We start from the raw sequence: 20,013 nt of genomic DNA, 5'->3' as shown, positions 1-20,013 counted from the left end.
TATTTAGCCATTTCATCCCTTCTAACCTGCTGTTTATTGAATATCAGAGGTGCACACAATTAGCCACTGTGTTGTCGTTGCTGAGGTGCTGTTGGTGTGGTCTATTCCCTGTTCAGCTTTGCAGACTCGTTAATAGTTAACTTGTGATTTTCTCCAGGGAGCTTAACCCAGTTTATTCAAATGTTCTAACTGTATTTAGCTGGGAGTTTTATATTGTTCCAGCTTCATTTCCCACACAGCTGTACGTGCTTCTTGCAGACAAAAGATCCGTACAGTCCTATTTATTTATTGATTACAAGATTCACAGTGCTTGGGAACAGGAAGAAAACAGCAGCCAGTGGCAGGTGGAACACCTTTTTCCAATTACACTTGAGAAGTCTTTATCATTAGTCCAGTTATACCCATCAGAGCATTCTGGACTGAGCTGCCAGTGTATCTTCCTTGGAAAGTTACCCCATCTGAGGCTGTGTACTGAACAAGATTGTCAAGACTGCATCCAGCATTGTTTGTTTCCTTGAGCTAACCACTGGTTAATACTTTTTTTTTTTTTTTTCTATGTTAAACACTTCTCTCCTACATATATGAAACGCAGAGCTACAGATTAGAATGGACCATGAGACCCATGAGAGAAAACAAACGCTGTTATATCACAAATGACCTCTTCCAGATGGCTGTGATTCTACAGTTCCTTGCTCAGAAAGGGCTTGATCATTATTTTTGTTTTGTCATAGACCAGAAACTTGCTATAAAAACCTTGTCCCAAAGCTCATCTATGTATAAACCCATAAGTAATATAGGGGAAGTGTTCATATCTAGAAGGATGATTCTATCTTATAGATAGTTGAAATGTGAGAAAGTAATGGTGCTAGTAAAGATAACCTTACGGTTACATAGTACTCACAGCTGAGGGTGGAATATTTTTTCTGCATTTTCCATTTTATACTTACATCCTAAAACCAGATAAAGAAGGCTAATTTTTCTTGTAATAGAAATATTTATTTCTAAACTACAACATGTGACATGATAAGGTGACATTTTAGACTTGGTCTATGTCAGAACGATACCGAAAGAACAGTAAAGACAGCAGCAAGGAGAGATCATGTTAAAGGCAGCTAACTTCTTTCTGATAAGTAACAAGGAGAGTAGCTCCTGCCAGCTTGTCACTGCAAGAAACAAACCCATGATCTTAAACAGTTTCCAACCTCTGTGTTTCCGCGGTGGCTGATAGAGAAGCAAATCTGCTTTTTATCATCCTTGTGCAGGCTGCTGCAACGTCACTGTGGCTAACCTCTGACTGTGTGAAGGACAGGACATTGCAGCAACCTCAGAGAACATGATAGAGAAAGTCAAGAAAGGGGATACCATAAATAGCAAGAGGGAGGAGAAATTAGATGAAGAAACCTTTTGGAAGAAAAGTAACTCTTCTTAGTTTTGTGTCATCTTTTGTGTGTTTAGAAAGCTTGGGTTTTAGTGAAGCTGTATCTAAACAAAAAAAAAAATTAAAATTTGCCTCCCTGCTGTCCCCAAGAAAAGGCCTACAGGCATCTTCTGGCCTATCTATACACTAAAATTATTGGGATTGCATCTCAGATTATAGAAACCTGTTTCCCATTTACAGATGGTGAAATACAAGTGCAGTAAATCATAGGTTGGAAGTTTTGAAACTTCTCTTGAGTTGAGGAACCAATATTCCCTCACAAAACATCAATGATGAATGCTTACAGTTTATTGACTCAGTTTGCATTTGTCTGTTCTGCACCTTTGCTGATCTGGAACAGCATCAGCAGAGGGTCTCTTCCTTTTGCATGAACTGCATTTGAGAGGACTCAAGTCATGCCATAAAGATTTTATGTCCATTATCAAATAAGTGATGTGTGTTGAAGAATGATGCACAAAATTCCAAGTGCAAAAACCTTTTAATGATTCGCCATGACTCAGAAACCTATGATCCTGCAGGTAGCAAATATATGTGGGAAACAAAGTCGGCCAAATCTTAGAAATACAGATATATTTTATTTAGACTGGGAAAGACACCATTTTCTGATGTTTCCTGTAAGACAGAATTTCTGTCGAAAAGATAGCCTGCAAATAACAACACATGGGATTTCTGAAATGAAGTATGACCCCTGGCAGTTGCTGGCTGAAATTGGTATGGTGCTCGCTGGGCTCAGTGCTGCCCACCTCCTGAACAGCAGCTGTGACTTTGATGATGGTGTTAATTTTGCTCAGTGTCTGTTCCCTTCCTGGGTCTGGATTGCTGGGATGTGTCTGCCCTCTGGAAGCAGTTTCAGAGTTTCTAGGCCCCCAAGCCAGTTGGCTCCCTTGCTTGTAGGGGCTGAATGCCTGGCAGTCCCTTGGAATCCCACTCCATGATTCATCACAGATGCTGATCCCATCCCAGTGCTGATACCAGCCTGCTCTGATGAAGCCATGTCTTGTTGGAGAATTCACAACCATCTTTGACTGGTAAAAATGATTAATTGATACTCCCAGAGCCACTGATACACAGGCACATCATTATCATTAGTTCCCTTGCTCTATAATTACCAGGCATAATTCAATATTTCTCCCATGAACAAAGCATTTATCAGTTATGCTCCACCTGCCCCTTTGGCAGCGTCCACAACACAGAATAGCTGAGCAGGCCTGCCAGCCCTTTCCAGCCTTTGTCCTCATGCCCTGGCACACAGTTGCAAGGCAGAAGTGATCTAATGCCCATTACCCAATTTTCTTCACACAGTTCATCCTTATGTCAGCTTATCCTTTCCCCATATCCACATCTCTGTCCTTGGCTGCCTGGGTCCACTGCCTTCTGTCACTTCAGTAAGGTGGCACTACTGTATTTTCCACTGCTGCATATGCTCACTTTCCTTCTCATTATCTCCTCCTTCAGTTTACTGAGCTCTCTTCTGCCTTACAAACCTCATGTTCCATATTGCCCATCACTGGGGAGACAGAGCTTCCTCTTCCCCTTCCTACTTCAGAAGCAGTCAGACACAGTCTTTTCACATCCTATCCCTTCCCCTCCTGTTTTTCAATAAATCAGTCTCCTCTGCCTTCTTCTCAGGTCTCTTTATATTAAACACTATCTCAATATGTTTTACCTCCTCTATCACCATTTGTCCTGGAGCCATGACAAAGTTTTCTCTTTGTCTTGCCTCATTCATCTCCTTTCCACTCAATAACCCCAGCTCTTCTTCCACTGGGATTTGTTCCACCCAATTTGTCTTATTTCTTAAGGCTTATTTGATTCAGCTATGTGTGTGTTTATGTGAGCATCTAAATCTAATGACCCGTTCTTTAACCCATTGGTAAGCTGAAACCTCAGCAATAACAGAGGGAAGATCTTAAAAATACCAACTTCCTGCAGTTCTCATGAAGATTGATGACTGGGTGAAGGAAAAAGATTTGCACTTGCCTTTCCTGCTGGAAAGGCTGCAGCATGTGCTCCTTCTTCCAGTGAATGTACAATTATTAATTATTATTAATTGTCAACACCAGGAAAAACTTCACTCAAAGTTTGCATTTTCCTCAACAAAAGAAAGTGAAGTCATAAGAAACAAATTTTTAAGAAATCAGACAACAGGAATTCTGTTGCTCACTACACTGCTCTTTTTTCTCACTTTCACTCAGTGTTTCATTATTCAGCTTTGAAGATTTGCTTTTTTATTTCATATCTACTTTTAGCTACTTTTATCTTGGTTTTATCAAAATATGTCATACAAATTTTTAGTTGCTCAGGTTTCTGGTTTGACCTCTGTTTTTGACCTGTTCTTTGTGCATCTTGATTTCTTCTTCAAGGTCTCTCTCTTCATGTCTCCAAATTCACCTTTATGCATTGTCTTCTCCCTTAATGCTTCTATTTCTCTTATTTTCTGTCTAAAGGCTCTTCCCATGAATGTCAGTTCCTTAGTTATGTAGCTGCTGGTGACTGCCACCATCTCTGGGCACCTTCTTTATAGTCTGTGCCTCTGTAAGGAGAAAATTGTCTTTTAAATTCAGAACTGAAAAAAAACCAACAAAAAAAAAAGGCATTGATTTTTCTGTAAGAAAAGGGAAGAATATAGAACCTTTCTGAAACCTCGTAAATTAATTCATAGCCACAGTGAAAACTGATCTGCCCTTTTATCAGACTTGATAAATTTTCATGTAAATGTTCACAGTTCTGTGACATGCAGAAGAAATCTTTCTCTTACAACAAGTTGAGATGCAGATTTATTTCTGAGACATGTAAAGTTATTCTGCACTATAGTTCATGCAATGAGAAGGCTGTGTGGCTTTCAAGTCATACAAGTCTTATTTTGCTTATTTTATTCTCAGTGACCTCTCTCACTAGTAACTAATAAAAAAAAAAGTGAAGTTGGGACCTTCTGAATAGAATAATATCAATACTTGTCATTCTATTAAAAATACTTGGAAATCTATTAAAAAACAACAAGAAGAGACATGAAAAGAAAAGAGCAGGATGAATTGTTCCTTCATCCTGGAATAGCCTCTGAATTGTTTCAGACATATCAACAATGAGTTAAATTCAGCATTTCAGAGGTAAGATCCTAAATCATATACTTGCAGAGAGAATTTCTTACAACCTGAAATAAAAATATAACTGATGCAAGAAATCAAGGATAGAAGTATTTTATAATTGAGTGACAGATAATGAGAAGCAGCAGAGATGTTCTCCAGTGGGCCTGGTTATGAGGGATGCTCCTCATTTTCAGTCCAGGAGCACATAGAGCAATCTCTCCAGCAAAGCTTTCAATCACTGTATTTCATAAATCCCAGAGACCACACACAACTGCCTGCATAGGAGTGAAATTAAAATCCTGTACTAAGTGAGAATTTGATTTTGCCCTGAGCAATTTCTACAGAAAATTTTCTTAGTACTTCAGCCTGTGAAGTATTACAGGTACAGCGTTACGACGGATAGCTTCATTTCCACAACCAGTGAGAGCTCCTGAGTGACAGCAGGCTCAGCTCCCAGTTTCATACCTAAATGGAGCAAAAGGAAATCAAGTAAATAGGAGCAAGGAAATTGCACCTTGCTTGTGCACCATCAGATCAGACCATTCCTCTTACACTTACATGAGATAAATGGGCACGTCATACCTGACAGGCAATAACCTCAGTTCTGACCAACAGGTGGAGAATTTTGAAATTTATATTTTTTTTACCTGGATTTTAGTCTTCATGTCAGGCTAGAAAAAGAAAGCTTCTCAAAATATTATTTAATATAAGTGTCAAAACCTATTGTGTGGAGAGTAGTTTATGTTTTAAATTTGTAATAGCTGGCTGCCTTGTAATGTACTACCATTCATGTAATTACCATCAAATTTTAGCGTTTTGGTTGAACAGTTATTTGCTGTTAAGTCACAATCTGCTTCTTATGCACTGCTTGTAGGGAACTATGAAATTATCTGTCTATGATAAAATAGCTTTTGGAAGTGGGTAGCAGTTGAGGCTAATAGTAATGGTTATGTACTTGCAGTGAAATGTGGAGAGTTTCTTCAGGTCACTATTTTTTCTAGAGTCTGTGCAGACAAGTAGTTAAAATGTGCCTGCTTTAGTTACAGGAAACATTGACTGTATGAAACATGAAGGAGAAAGGGGAAGCAATTATGGGTACATATAAACTCAGTTAAACAAAAATAAAAGTAGGCCTATATATTTTGTCAATGAGAATCTTCTTCCTATGAACATTTCGAGTGGAATCCAGCAGACGTTGCAGACAGACTGAATCAGCTCCTGGAAGAAGAGGGTAGATTGATTCATATAATCTCAATAGCATTGATTTTGTACCTCAGATATCACGAAGTTCATTCTTTTCTCCAGACCATTTTAGTGAAAACAGTTAAGAAGCATACTTGCTTTATTGCTTTATATTCTTAAGTCTTCTCAAAATCTCCCTTGCCCCTGGATTAAATGCCAAACCTCTCCTCGCTTGATTTATTTTGCTTTTCTTCAGTTTTCTGTTGGTTGTTGGTTTCAATTTTTTGACATTTCCTTTTAAATTTGTGGGATTTTATCCCATAGAATTTATCCAGGAAACTGAGTGAAATACAACTACTTAGGTGGAATATTTTCCCCAGATCTTCCATAGCAGAAAATAAAAACAGTGCAAACCTCTGCCATTATCTCATTTAAATCTGCTTCTGCTTTCAGCTTATAGCCTCACTAAATTAGCATTAGAGAAACAGACCTTTATGTTAAATTCATTGCAGGGCTGTGCCAGCAGGACTACTTGCATTTTAGTGGTCCCTCATTGCCTGTTTGCACAAAATTATAGCAAAGCCCTGAATAGTAAATTAAAATGGAACACAACCTTTTTATGTTGAACTTCGAGTAGTTGAAAGCTTAATCTTCTCTAGAACCCCATTACTATTGCATAAAGCATGTTTCCCATATTTAAAATTCTGATTAATTAAAAACACTTGCAGTAATTAACATGCATGCTAGAGGAAGCCAGAAATTATCTACACAAAATTGCTTGTGGTTTATTTTGGTGTGTATACGGGAAAACTTGATACACAAACTCTTTTCCTGGACTTCTGACTCCATGAAGTAACACTGTCTGTGTGTCTGGTTTGGTGTTACTCCTTAAAGTAGGTTTTTCCTTTACAGGTAGCTCTATCTCTTTGAGCAGAGTTCTGCCTTGTGTGTATTTCATCTCACCAGTTTGTGACACAGCAGTTTGTAACCAGTTCTCCTCTTGCTTTTTTTCAATGAGCCCTTCTTTGTCTTCTTCACATGTATTACTGTATTAATATAATATAAGATACTGTAGGAAATGTAATAACTAATAACTATTGCTACAAACTGCAGTGTAACCAGGGTTGTTGAAAGATGATGTCAAATGAGGTGAATTCAATGGCACTTAACAGTATTTAAGGCAGTATTTTGCCTTACCTCCCTGCCATATATTTCTTTTAAAACAGGGGTTCTCTGGGCCATAATCCTAAAAAGATCCATAATAAGATGAAGTGTCTATACATAATTTAGGACTAAGAATTGCTAAAAGGGTGTAGTAAAGGCCCCAGCTTTATATCCCAGTAAGCTCCTGTTTTATTTTACAGTCTGAGCAAGAATAAGAGTAAGCCAAGCCTATCTAAACAGTAAAGATATAGTGCTGGTTTTCATGGAGGCTTTTAACAAAATCTACTCTGAAAAATAGATTTTATTTAATAACTAACCTGCAAATGCATACTGCATGAAATGTGATGTTACTGAAATGGCTTTAATTCTTTCATAAATACAAATAAGATTAAGGTCCATATCAGCTTGTACCAGAAGACAGGCAAAATGTTTAATCTACAGTTTGTTTTCTTCTTGTTTGTGTCTGGACTGTTCAGGAGCACGTGTCCACTATATGTGGACCAGACCGACAACTGAACCTTTAACGTCTTTTTGATTAATCCCCATTTTGAGATTTTGAGTTGCTTTTGATGAGACTTGTAAAAGATACTGTAGAGTCTGTGGGTGATCTGTTTATTCAGAGTGCATATGTGTCCAAGCACACACATTGAATGGAAATTGTTCATCTTGTAAAGCTGGCAGAAGACTGAGTCTGCATCTCCCCTGAAAACTCACCCAGAGCTGCAATGCTGAGTTCACCTACCAGTGCTTGGATCTCATTTTTCTACCTATTCCTAAAGTTGTGAATTCAGTGTGGTGCTGTTGGGAGATGTTATTCTTCTCTCCTGGTTTAGTAACCAAGGAACCACTGTGCTTCTTCATGGATATGCCACTTGTGTATGAGCAGTCAGTGGAAGACAAGCTCAATGACTTTCAAAAACCTGTGCATTCTTCCAGTCAAACCCAGCACAGTCCCCCCAATTTATAATTAATAGCTGCATGTGTATTTCAAAGAAAAATGTTTCTTCTTTATATGCAAAATTTCCTTATTAAAATAACCTCTGTGCAGTGCCTGAAATGGGCTACTACAGTGTTTTCTGTGTGTGAGGGTGGAAAGACTTCAGGTGACTAAAGATGATTTTTAGACAATAGAGAGAAGGTTTTTAGCAGTTAGACAGACCAGGATACTTCTCACAGTGTCTGTCACTTACTTAAAACTTCGTATAAGTCTGACATGTCAGGTATAAGATATTGTGACATTAATTTTTTCCTGCAGGTGGAAATAGACTATAATAGTTATTGCAAGCTGGCTGACATGCTTTGGATTTATCTCCTGCTTTATTGTGCACTGATTACCCCTTGTGGACAAGCCCATTAGTCTCTGTTAGTGTGTTAATGGTTTCCCCAGAATGCTCTGCAGCAGGACTTGTGGTGATGTAGTCACCTCACTTTACAAGTAAAGCAATTTGAATGAAAATCAAATTTTAATCAAAGCTTCCCTAATTATTTAGGAAACTATTTCCTAATTATTTATCCCTCTTCACTCTTTCTCCTGTAAGTAAATGAGGACTATTTTATACCACACCACTATGTAAGTTTTTTGTCATTGTTTGAGTAATTGCATTGAGTAACTAATAACTCAGTCAAGAGAAATGTAACCAATATAAATTCAAGGCGGTGACACGTTTTAATACCAACAGTTATGTATTCTGTGTATCATATAAAGTATGATTAACTCTTTGGGGATGCACAGAAGTCAGTTAGCCAGAGTGTGAGGATGCCAGACTGCTAGGCTATGTATCTGCTGGTATTCCCAATTGGCACTTGTTGGTAATTTCTTTGATTAAAAATTAGCATACCCACATTTTGCCATGCCGTGATATGAGGGCTGATTTAGCAACAAGTTGTAAAACAGGATTATTTGGTAGTGTGCTACTCTAGAATAGGAAGAAATTGTTCAGCTCACTATTATATGGAGTCAGGGAGGTAAGGCTTCATTTACCCTGGAATGCATCACTGATGTTTTCACCCAAGAACCTGTATCATCTAAGAACTTCTACTGGATGTACCGCGTCAGACAAGAGCCCCAGCAAGCCCAGTGCCCCATGTCCAGCACTGGCCATCCAGGGAGGCCCAGGAAAGAAGCACTAGGCAGGCAGGAATGACACCTTTCTCCTAACACATTCCTGCACTCCAGCTGTTTCCAGCTGTTGTTCCTAGGGCTGGATGTTGTTTGGCAGTCTTAAGTGACCCTTAGAAGACCTCTCTTTGTGCCCATGTGAGCTTTACTATCTGCAATTGTGGCAAGATGTTGCACAGGTCCACCACCTGTCATATGAAAAATTATCTTATTTCCTTGGGACCTGGCTGCTGCCAGCCTCTTCTCTGGGTGATCTGTAAAGTCAAATCCAATCCAATCCATTCTTTTCCAGACCTGGGAGCCCTAACTAATTTAAATCATGCTCTAAATGGAAATATTTCCTTTTGCCTTTCAGCATTACTGCTAGATTAGGCCCTTCTGCCCTTTCATAATAGAAATTGTTTGGTAGCTTTTAGAATAGCTGACTCCACAACTTCTATTGCATGGAAATATTTAATTTCTGTATATTTCTGTGTACATGTATGCCTGGTTCTGGAATGGAGCAAATCTCTAAATTTGCAGTTTTCAAAGCAGCTCTATCTGTTTAGACCAAATAAAGCTGTCACTGTGAAGATGTCACGAAGGGATTTGCCTTTCTGCTTATTGATGATGATATAAATTTAATAGGTGTTTGAAGATTTTTACAACTTTTGCAGCCTACCTTAAAGATAATCAATGACCTAAATCTTCAAAATAGTCTCTGTGCAGAATTAAATGATAAAGAGGAGTGTGTAAAACAAAGTAGAGCTGTGTTTTCTCCTTTTTGGACTTAGGCTTACTTGTCAGTTAAGTTTGGTCTGATATTACTGCTCTGGTGAGAATTTGGATTATGGAAATAGGAGTGCCTTATGTAATTTATTCCATGGGTAGTATGAGAACATAGCATTTTTCAATAGTGAATACTTCAATGCAAATCTGACAACAGTGATTGGAATGGATGAGTAGCCTCTATAAATGAAAAGTCTATTAAATTGTGCACATTTAGAAGAAATATTCAGTAGCATTCAAATTAAATGTGAACTCTAATGAAACAAAGGAAGATCATAAAATAAGGAAAGTGGAGCTGACTAAATGCTGTATTCAAGGAGTCTGTGGAAGAAACAGGAAAAGGTGTAGGCACAGTCTGCCTTCTTAGTTACCACGTTAAAAATCAACATGCAAATTGTTTATGCAGAAGTCAAAACCAAACCAAGCAAACTACCTCAGAGCTGGGCAGCATTCCACCCGCAGAAAATTTGTTACATCATGCCTTAAAACTGCCAGCAGGAGCTTGGGGGAATATCAGCACCGCAATGTTGCAACAGCCCAAGCACCACCCAAGGAACTGGCACACAGAGCACATAGTTGAGCTATGCTTTGTAGATCTGGCCACAATTCTATTGCATTAATTTAGTACATAAATATTAACTTTGATCCACACATATGCACTTTTTCAATAGTTTGAGCAGTCATCTGAGGCAATAATGCAATAAAGAGTTTGTTTACAATTTCTGAACAAGATACCATTTAACAGGAAGCAAGTCAGATAACTGACTTCTACATTCAAGCCGGTCACATGACAAACTGTATTGCACATTTAAGATATAAAACAACTCTGTCATTTCTCATTGCCTTTTGAGCCAAATTTTATGCCTTTATGAGAATGGATTTTAGCTTCTTTTTGGCCTAGTAAACTTTGGGTAGAAGGTGACAGCCTGAAGAATTTCCTGCCATATCATAGTTTCCACTCCTTCAGAGATACAGATGTCCAGTTTTAACCAGCTGATTTTGCCAAAGCAGTGAAATTAAAGGTTGAGCAGGGATATAGACTCACACACGTAACAAATTAATGCCTTTTATTACTAAAGAGTGAATGGAGACATTTGCTGTGGCAGACAGGTTATTTGGTAACTGATTGTTGCAGATCTTTCCTTGCCACTGCTCTATTAGTCTCAGCTTACAGGGAAGCTTCAGCAGTGTTTTCAGGAGAGGCAGGGAATGCTGAGAGGCTACAGCAAGTCACAGCAGAGGCAGAGCCCTGAATGCTGAATGACGTTTCAGCCACCAAATCCTCCAAAACTGTCAGGATAAATAAGACTCTCTAACACTATCTTTTTACTGTAAGTGAGTAAGGCATTACTTTATTCTTAGCCTGGAGGTGTGTGTGGCGCCAACAAAATTCTGGCCTCTACACAAAAGCAGATACAAAACTCGTTCACTTATTTATACAATTTTAGCAAACAAAGAAATTAATGTTCATTGGTTCTAAATGACATAATTGTCTTTAATTAATCAGTATTATGTTTTCTTTTTTTTATGGATTTCTCACATCTCATGCTAATTAATTTATATTTTTCAGTCTTTTTAATATCTTTTTCCCAGGTAAGGACTTTTCAATACACATATACTGAGTCTTTATTAGCTTCTTCTCTATCTTCTGGTTTCTGCAAAATGTCCTTGTAGTCCATAAATTCTGTGCTTCTTGTATCCAATTTCAACAACACATCACTCTGTCCCAGGCCTTGTTCATTGAAGCACATCAAGGTTAGCTTAACAAAACTTGGAAGTTTCATTAATTTTCTCAAGCCCTATTCCCACACTAGCTGCTTATGACAACTTTGCTAAAAGCTGGTTGAGAGTAATTTAAGAATAACACACTGTTTGTAATTAATTTATATAGATTGGTTACAATGAAACAATTAATTTAGAAGTTAATTAAAAGCATTACCTGAAATTACTAAGAGGTTGTATTGTTTCCAACACTTCCAGAATAATTTCACATAACTTCTGTGCTATTTCATAGTGCCAGCTTGGGACATCAGTGCCTGTGCTTCTGTTCCTTAGTTACTTACACTGTCTGCTGATTTATCAAATAATAATAGTTTCTACCAGTTTTCCTAAATTATGCATGGCACAGGATGTAAACCTTTTCCAAATTATTTGTCACTCACACCCCTCAGTGTGGATTCCTTTTGATGTCAAGGAAAAGAACCAATTCCTTATGAAATTACTGCCAAAATCGTACCATTAGCTGGAATTAAGCTGGTTAGCCTCCTGCAATGAGCTGCCTTCTGTGCTACATGATCATCTAATTTGTGAAGCCTTATTTAAAAATGCACACAGTGTGCCAGGTGGAAGAAAGCCGCACGGAGCTCGACGCTCACGTGAACACAGGGATCATACTTATATTGTTCTGTGTCCACGTTTCTGACGTTTTCCTTTAGAAAACTGGTAGCCACAGAGCCCTCCCTTGGTGTGCATGCAGAAGCATTTTGGGAAGCGTGGCCTTGTATTCTCTTTCAGCTTCTAAACTGACTCTGTCGTAGCTGAGGTCCATTATGCAAACCCATCTATGTAACAGGGAGCTTTTTCCACTGCTCACTCTGCAGGATCTCAAAGCATTTCCAAAACAATATACATGTGTCATTTTCTGAGCACTGTATGGGGCTTATTACTGCTCAGTAAATATTTCACCCATTCAATAAAACCTACATTCAGAGCCTACACAGGGTGGGTGTCTGTAAGAGTTCAAGAGTTGAAGAGAGGCGGCAATACCAGAGAATATAAAATCTACTGAAATAAAATCTGAACCAATAAGACTGTTAACAGCCAAAAAATTCCCCAGGAACAGGGTGTGTGATGAAATCCTATGATAAAAAAGCAGCTCACCTGCATTCACTGAAGGTTTGAACTTTAATACAAAACACTCCAATGCAATTAACCTCCCCAAGACACCAATGAAAGAACATGCCAACAGAGAAATAAAACTTTGCAATAAATTCTGATGAAAATCCAGTGTCCAACACTATTTAAAAAGAAACTGTCGCATTGGTATTTGATACATCCCATTGCTATCCTGTGAGAGCCACCTTCTATCTGGCGATCTCAGATCTCTTCTGCACCTGTTGGCTAGCTGCCTTTGAGAGATTTGTTATCTCACCATTCTGCAGATGACAGCAGAAAAGGTAATGATGAATAAAGTCATAAAGTGATCAAAGTTCACACAAAAAATCAACAGCAGAGCTGATAGGAGAAACATCTTCATTCCAGTTCATCTACTGTAACCATATTTGTCTACATTTGCAAGGTATATCTAACAGTGGATTTATCCTGCCAGGTTATTGTATACAAAATGTGTCAGGATTTGTGCAGCTGCCCTGCTGAAGGTCTGGGTTAATGTAGCACAGCTACATTATAGCTATGCACTCCAGCGTGCCAGTTCCACACCTGTCCATCAGAGTGATGGAATAGAGTTTTACCATTTACTTGGCACAAAATTTCAAAAGTAGACAAAAAACAAGTTTAAAATCTGGACAGAATAAGTTGGAGGAAAGTGGATTGGAAAAAAAAAATTAAAATAAAAAAAGGATTTAGACAGGAAATCTGGATCAGTTTTACAGTGCTGGTGAAGCTCATAGGTACTTCAGCCCAAGGGAGCAGTTGGTCTTACTGAAAGCCAGATTGCATGAATTGCATGATTATCCAGCAAAACTAGCAAAAGCCACTTCACATGTTTAGCTTTCAGCCACTTCACGTATTTCTCTTTCCTACTGGAAAGAGACTACCCACATTCAGAGTAACAGAATAGCATGAAAGTTTCTCTCCACTAGGGAACAATAATAATTTCTGGCAATAGCAGCTATTTTGTTCATGCCAGTGGATATTTTGAAACATTTCAAACTCTTACAGTGGAGCTTTAAAATGTTCTTTTACACGTGCATGTTCTGATTCAGAATATTTAGAAACTTGTTAACAAGAGCAGCTCTACTATTTTAAGAGGTGAAATGGTCAAAGGTTTTGTACATATTTTTACAGCTGTATTGATGATGAGAGTGAGGTATGGCTGACTGCCACACACTCAACTCAGAGAAGACACTGGCAGATGAGACATGACCTGCATGATTTGTTTGGGTGGGAAAAGAAACTGCTTTGCTCACCCTGGATATGTAAAATATAATGTCAGTCAGATGGCACACACATTTCTTTCCATGAGCCACCATCTAGGACTCTGCCTTCAGAAAGTACTCCTAAGTTGCTTATGCATCCAAATAATTTTTGGGTTTTGACTGACTGACGTATTTGCAGTAATTGGAAACACATGTACAGGTACTTCGTAATAATACCATTTATTATTTAATTCTCTAATTTCATTATTTTAGCTATGTAAAGTTTTGTGTTACTCAAGTGTGAAAGAGAAAATAATAAAAAATAAGCTTATAATAGTTACTACAGGTCTGAAGGCTTTCTGGATTGTGACTATCCTTTATGGCATTGCTATAGAGGAATGACTGAACTCTGCTATATAAATCTTTCTGCTCCAAGATCTGTGCTGCCATTAATGTGTTTTTGACTCCTCAGTGTTTAAGCTGTATCTACATATGTCAGTTTTTACCAATTCTCTATCATGGCACTCCTACTTCTGCTATCGAATACAAACTTGGCTGTAGGATCAAGAAGAAATAGAAACATCAAAAGGAAGTAATAATTTGTATTAAAATATGTTTGTAAAAGATTATGTATACTTTTCACCCTTGATGTCTCCAATGACAGAGGAGCTAAGCTTTCTTCAGCTCTTCCCTGGAGGCAACTCTTTGAGTTCAGACAAATAGCAAGTGGTATTTGAACACAATATAAATGTAGACCATGTTGGCTTTATAAGATTGGTTCACTGCACATAGAGGGTGGAGTAAAATGCTGCAACTTATCAGTTGTTCTGTGGCCACCCTGCAAAGATAAATTCAGTTAGGCTGAATTAGGAAAGAATTTTGGTTTACCTTTGCTAAGATAAGACTAGATAGATTATATATGTGTTCCTAGCTCAGTCTATCTACCATCTGCAGCATACAGGGGAAGGGAAAAGCACAAAAAGAGTCTCATCCATTTTGAGTCCTTACGAGATAGGAATCCTTACTTACGTACTGCAGACTTTTGGACATTACTCCCTAATTAGTAACCACTTCTCTCTTGATTCCCTGTGCAAATTGAAGTTTTGTGCTATCAATTTAGATAAAATAGATTTTAACCTCACACATGCACCATATTCTTATCCAAATTTTACCTCAGAACCGGAAAAAGCTTGCAAACAGTAGATAGATAGCTTATGATTAGTGCAAATAAACACTACTACAGTAGCTAAACACTTAGAAAGCAAAAGTCCAGCCCCCTTTCAGCCCTCTTTCAGCACTGGCCAGATCAGTAAGTGCCTTGGGTAGTAACCAGGTCCTAACCTGGGCCTTGCTCTGCAGCTTTTTGTGTTGCTAAAAGGCGTTGCAACAGTTCAGCTAAATCTTGCACAGCTGAGGAGACAAGGCTGCCTTAGGCAATGCTTAAATACTTAATTTAAGGACTATCAGACTTTACAAAAAGTGAACCTGTATATTACTGGAATTGAACCCCCCCTGGCTGATTGTTAGAGATGCTCTGAAGTAATCACTTGAACATTAATTCAAGAAAGATGAAAGGTTAGCAAGGAAAACAGTTTCAATTCCTCATATCATGCAATATAACATTTTTCAAAATTACTGGAGAAGTCTTAATTATTTGGCTTTTCTAACTATATTGTTAGAAAAAAAATATCCTTCTTAAAGGTTAGAAGGAAATTGATTATCAAAATAATCCAGAAAAAATTCTGAAATGAGATAGCCAGTTCTAAAGCCAGGTAACAGTGCAGTGCCTCTGAGCATTACTGACAGAAGGTTTGTTTCTCTCCTCTAGCTGACAGCTTTCTGATTACAGTGGGACACTAAGGGAGCTGCCACCAAGTGGGAATGCTGGATGTTAGAAGCAAAACCTTAAACAACCTTGGCATTTGGTGGAGAAACAACACAGATGGGCATACCAGAGTAGCTTGCTCACAACAGCCCTTCATTCCCTACAGCCTTTCATTCCCAGCAAAGAACCTGGTATGTTTTTAACCATCTGGAGGTCGTTGTTTTTTTATTGTGGGGTTTTTTTGGGGGGGGGAGGGGGTGGGTTGGTTTCTTCTTTTTTATTTCTTTTGGTTTGTTTTGTTGGTTTTTTTTTTTTTCCCCAGGGATAATGCAGTTTAGTAAGTTAGAAATAAAGTCTTGAGTATATCTATCACTGTAGCAAGACCCACTTCCACAGCTGCAAGGGGATGTTTTGCTTCTATTGTAGAAGGGATGGAAGTGAACCAGTGGGGACTGGTGTGGGGACTCTCCAGAGACCGTGAGGAGTTTATTTTATTTGATGAGATATAAAGCCATGCTTGTATCATGTATACTTAATTGCTAGCCACAATCTTTGCTTGTGTCAATGCTGCTAGAAACAGGAATGCAATTCAAGTGAAGGCCTACGTAACTTTTAAATTTCCAGGTGGGATACAGTATCTGGTTTATCTGGTACTTGCTAGGAGGTAGATCCTTTTTCTTAATCTACTCTTAATGGAAGGAAAAACTGGTCGTTCAAGTTACACATGGGACATGTGATGTGAGAATGGGCTGATAAGTAAATTGCACCGATAAATTGATTTTGCTTGCTTATTAGCTGTTTTTCCATTTGCACCAAATACTGATAGTTGCAATAACAATGGAATGCCCTTGAGAAATCTAAGAACTATTTTAATTGCAGCTACTGATATAATAATAAATTCACATAAATTACTCAAAAGGAAAACAAAATAATTGAGTCTAATGAAAGCTTAATTGAATAAAATGTGTTGGTGTTGCCTGGTTTTAGTTTACAGAAGTATCTGTGTCCAAAATGCATCAGAGTTCCACGTGACATGTCAGGCCAGTGCTGCAGACCGTCCTTCCCCAGCAGATCTTTTATTGGCTGCTCATTCTTTGAAAGCGTGTGCATAAACCTCTTGCAAAGGCCATGCTGAGAAAGAGGACAGCTGGGGTTATTATTTGAAAAGCCGATAGTATTTTCTCTATAAGCCACAGATAAAATGTTTCACATTTCTATTTCAGGCTGTAAACCAGACCGGGCTGTTCTTGAGTGTAAGTTTACCTTCACAGGAAATCCATTGTTTGGGAAGCAAATGGAATCACCACACCCTGTAAGCACACAGATGAAGCTCTCAGATAAGTTCTTGTTCTCCATGAATACCTAGAAATTATCTGATAATGCTATTGTTAAATCGTAATATTGAAAATCTTACAAGAAATGATACATTTATTTACACAAACCTGCTGGGGCTGGGAATTTGATCTGAGAGAGGAAGCAAATTAGCAAGTAGGGTTTTTAATGTCCAGTCCAATGCAAAAATAAATCATCAATCTGGAATAAATTACTGCAAATTAGCAAGAACCCAAATTCGAGGGCTAAGATCTTGAAACAAGAGATCTCAACCTATTGTACAAAAACACTGGCAACCTAGTAGCTTTATTTATTCCCCTCTGGATGTATAAGAAATTCTGGAAGAAACATTTTTTGCACAGTCAAGGATTCAAAAAAAAATTAGCACTTTCCCCTTCCCTCTTGTGGCAGAAATAGGAGCTGAGTAAAGATAGGAAATTTTCATGTAAAAATGTGTTGGTGATGAACAAGTGCATTTTCTCCATAGACGGAAAGAAGTCCAGAAGAGAGAATTAGTACAGCTGTAAAGTACTATGAAAATAGTATAGACAGCAGCACTCTTTTGAATGCCTTGTATTCAGTTTTTATAAAATAAATCTCAGCAAGGAAACCTTGAAATATTGTAGCAATTAGCATTTTAGCAATACCACATTGACATAATTAGAAGTTTGTAATTACTACTCAGCTCTAGAAAGGATGCTTCTTCTAGTATTTCACAGTAGAAAAAGTGGTGAGTCTGTCTATAAGGATATCCTAGCTCCTCCAGGCATAAGAAATTCATGGAGATGATGTGAAACATGAGAGAGAGAGGACTTCCTTCTATTTATCTCCATGAACAGCCAGACCCGAAAATCAGTTTCAGATTAGGTCCCACTAAAAGAGCAGGCCATATCCAGCATATTCAGGAAGTTTGATAAGAAAATCTAGTTGCAAAACTCCATTTGGTTATATGGAAGTTCTGAGGGTGTGAAAAATATGATTTTTAAAGTCATATCCTCTCCCTTGCTCCTTATAGGAGTAGTCTGGCTAAATACAAATAGATTTTTAAAGGAAAAACTAAAGGCACTTTTTTTTACCAGCATAATCCTGACAAATTTGAAACTGCCACTCCAAAACTTAAGGCACTTGAGAAAAGAGGGACAGAGCTTTAAAAATGCTGGTCTAAACAGCTGACAGTTTATGAAATCAAGTATTTCTGCTGTCAGCAAGTGAAAAGAGAACTTAAGGTGGGAAGTGCTGGGCCAGGTGTTAGTGTCTACATTGCGGTTCATCCAGTTTGAAATGCAAGTTACATTGTTGGGTTTTAGCTGAAGTAGCTTTTACTGTGCATAGTTTTGGATAATCCAAATCACAAGTTTTGGATAATCTGTATTTTACTTACTCATCTGCAGGGACAAATGATAGTGTTTACACAGCTGTACTTCTTGAGGTTCAGTTTAAAGAAAGAATGCACACTTGGAAAAGATCCCTTTGCTTTTGCATTTACATTACTGCCTTCCCAATATAACGCAGGGATGGTCTCCATTCTGCTGAGATGTAAAGATTGCTGCTGTTAGTGAAGCTGTCCCTGCTTCATTCCCCCAGAAGAGATACCACCGTGCAGCTGTACTTTCTATGTAACCATAGGCATCTCTGATGTTTCATGAACATCCACAATATGATTTCTTGATTACACAACCCACCCAGCACATTTTAATTGTGTTTGCCCTTTGCTCCTTTTGACCCTTAAGCCTTTGCGTGCAATAAAACCAGTAAATAGACAGAAACAAACTGCTATGCCACATCAAGTCCTGCTAGAAATCAAGGAATTGTAAATGTGGAAGTGTCAAGAAAGAATAAGTTTGCCCTGATTCATATAAACACTTTATTCAAATGCTTTGGGTACAGATAAACAGTCCTTGTGCAATGTTTGTTATGGTTTCACCTGCTTCAAGCTGGAAACTGAAAGTGTTTTGGTTAATGGGACAGAAAAGTTTCTTGAGCTGCTCTGCAGCTGCAAGTACTTCTGCATGTTATGCTGAAGCCCTATCTCACATCTTTTAACAGCAATGCATATCAGTAATCCAGATTTTTAAATTCTGTTTGGTTTTTTGTTTTTGTTTTTGTTTTTTGTCCACAGAGAAGGAACCATTGCTTTGTGCTGCAGTTTCAGTGGTGGGCTGTACCTGCTGGCACTTCCTGGAAAAGCAGAAATAAATACGGATTTTCTTGATATCCTTTATTGGATACAGACATGTCTTAGCAAAAATGTTTTATAACTTTTCTTACAATACTACTAACTTGGGGGGGTGGGGGGGATGGGGGGTGGTTCAAGTATTTGAAATTCTTTTCTATGTGAAGCAGAGACCTAAATAGTATGAGACCTGATTTCAAACCAGTGGAAAAAACAGGAAAAATTCTGAGAAATTCTACAACAGAAACATTTGATGGATCCTTTAAAATGTTCTTTAGAATTTAAGAAATTTGGTTTTATATTAAATGATTGGTAATAGTCTTATAACTTTTTTTTTTTAAGTTTTATGTAACATTAGCAGTTTCTGTAATGTAATTCCTATTGTGAATTTCCTTAACCCGTGTGATGTGTGTTCTGTAATTCTTATGTTACAGTTGCATTTCTGCAGTTTCCTGACTGGTGCAGAGTCTGGGCACTCATAGCATGCTGACTTCTACATGGAGGAAAAATTAACTGATTTAGAGTTTTGGTTTTTTTTCCCCCAACTCATCCTTCTCAGTATGTATAGTCTATTTAAGAGGGACAAAGGCATAATACCCTTCCACTTCAGCTGCATTTTTTTCAAATGCAATTTCTACATTTGTTTCTTGAGTATACTGGTTCTTGAGCTGTTCCTACCCATGTCTTCTTCCTACTTATATGATAAAACAAAGCTTGGATAAATTATACTAGAAACTTTATTATCATTTATAGTAAGCAAAGAAACAATACCTGTAACTCTCTTGTTCTGATTTTAGTTTTAATGATCCTTGAGTATTAACATTTTACA

General features: G+C 38.0%; 2 long non-coding RNA genes across 3 annotated transcripts in view; one reads left to right on the top strand and one right to left on the bottom strand.

The window, feature by feature from the left end:
• Positions 1-19,291, top strand: part of LOC111930154 (uncharacterized) — an 82,309-nt gene extending 63,018 nt beyond the window's left edge. For both annotated transcript variants that reach the window (XR_015288272.1, XR_002865052.2), the window contains 3 exons: positions 15,683-15,870; positions 16,903-16,991; positions 19,131-19,291. This is a non-coding gene — a long non-coding RNA (uncharacterized LOC111930154). The remainder of the gene's footprint in view (positions 1-15,682; positions 15,871-16,902; positions 16,992-19,130) is intronic.
• Positions 1,994-6,873, bottom strand: LOC147652554 (uncharacterized). Its single transcript, XR_015288273.1, has 2 exons — positions 4,885-6,873; positions 1,994-3,971 (listed from the first exon to the last, which is right to left on the bottom strand). It is a non-coding gene; the product is annotated as an uncharacterized LOC147652554 (long non-coding RNA).
• Positions 19,292-20,013: the final 722 nt, after the last annotated feature.

The sequence above is a fragment of the Cyanistes caeruleus genome, chromosome 6 (assembly GCF_971803275.1).
Source record: "Cyanistes caeruleus chromosome 6, bCyaCae1.hap1.1, whole genome shotgun sequence".
Lineage (NCBI taxonomy): Eukaryota > Metazoa > Chordata > Aves > Passeriformes > Paridae > Cyanistes > Cyanistes caeruleus.
This window is presented reverse-complemented; position numbering and strand designations above follow the sequence as displayed.